The sequence below is a fragment of the Sinocyclocheilus grahami genome, unplaced genomic scaffold (assembly GCF_001515645.1).
Source record: "Sinocyclocheilus grahami isolate Dianchi unplaced genomic scaffold, SAMN03320097.WGS_v1.1 scaffold218.1, whole genome shotgun sequence".
In the NCBI taxonomy this organism is placed as follows: domain Eukaryota; kingdom Metazoa; phylum Chordata; class Actinopteri; order Cypriniformes; family Cyprinidae; genus Sinocyclocheilus; species Sinocyclocheilus grahami.
Genome location: NW_015505397.1, coordinates 1632339 through 1633600, shown reverse-complemented (window position 1 = coordinate 1633600; position 1262 = coordinate 1632339). Strand labels below are relative to the sequence as shown.

Below are 1262 nucleotides of genomic sequence, written 5' to 3'. Positions count from 1 at the left end.
GTTCTGCCAACCCTGCCACCTACGGTGCTTCAGGGTGCAGCAGTCACCGGCAAGCGTTTATCTCAGTCACTGCCCGGAAATGTAGCGGTACTAAGAGGCTTGCTACCTCTTCGGAGGTTTCTAGAGCAGCTAGTGCGGCCGTCCCCTGCCGGTTCGCCGCTTCAGGGCACCGACCTAGCCGTGCTGATTACACCAGAGATCTCATTATTCATTATCTCAGTCTCGAGAGACTGATTCCCTTAGTAGATCTTTTTGGCAGCGTGGAAACTTCTGCCAAATGTGTCTCAATGGGTCCTGCACACTGTAGAAAGAGGCTACCGAATCAGTTCGGTTCTTCTCCGCCTCGTTTCAACGGGGTCATTCCCACTCTGGTGGGCCCCGAGCAGGCTATGGTAATGGAACAAGAAGTTAACACTCTCTTGAGGAAGGAGGCCATTGAGGTGGTCCCTTCTCTCGACAGACAATTTGGGTTCTACAGCTGGTACTTCATCGTCCCAAAGAAGAATGGAAGTTCCTGAGGTTTGCTTTTGGGGACAAAGGCTTACCGGATTCTTCCGTCGGCCTTGTACTCTCACCTCGCACTTTCACGAAGTGTGTGGATGCTGCTCTGGCTCCTCTGTGACTCCAGGGTATCCACATACTCAACCATATCGATGATTGGTTGATATTAGCTCGATCTGAGCAGATGGCGGTTCGGAATCGAGATGTCGTTCACGCTCACTTGTAAGAGCTGGGGTTTAAACTTAACGGCAAGAAAATTGTGCTTTCTCCAGTACAGAGAACCACTTATCTGGGTGTAGTGTGGGATTCGACCATGATGCAGGCACGTCTGTCTCCTACTCGGTTCAAGTTGATCCTCATTGCAGTTGTGAGAGTGAGAGAAGGCCGGTCACTCCCTGTCAGCAGTTCCAGAAACTGCTGGGTCTGATGGCAGCTGCGTCCAACGGGAGACCTTTTGGCCTGCTGTACATGAGACCCCTACAATGGTGGCTCAAGACCAAGGAGTTCTCCCTGAGGGGAAACCCTCTCCGCATGCTCAAGGTCACGCGGCGATGCCTACGTGCCTTAGACGGTTGAGGAGCGGTCATGAGTGGGTGCTCAGCCCACGGTATGTGGTGCGGCCGCCATCTCACATGGCACTTCAACTGCCTGGCCGTGTTTCTAGCATTTGAACACTTTCTCCCAGAACTAAGAGGTCGCCATGTGTTGGTGCACCGACGACACAGCGGTGGTCTCTTAAATCAACCACCAGGGAGGTCTGC

General features: G+C 53.0%; 1 protein-coding gene across 1 annotated transcript in view; it reads left to right on the top strand.

Moving 5' to 3' along the window:
* Positions 1 to 1262, top strand: part of LOC107596360 (testican-1-like) — a 263564-nt gene that overhangs the window by 87584 nt on the left and 174718 nt on the right. The window lies entirely within an intron of this gene.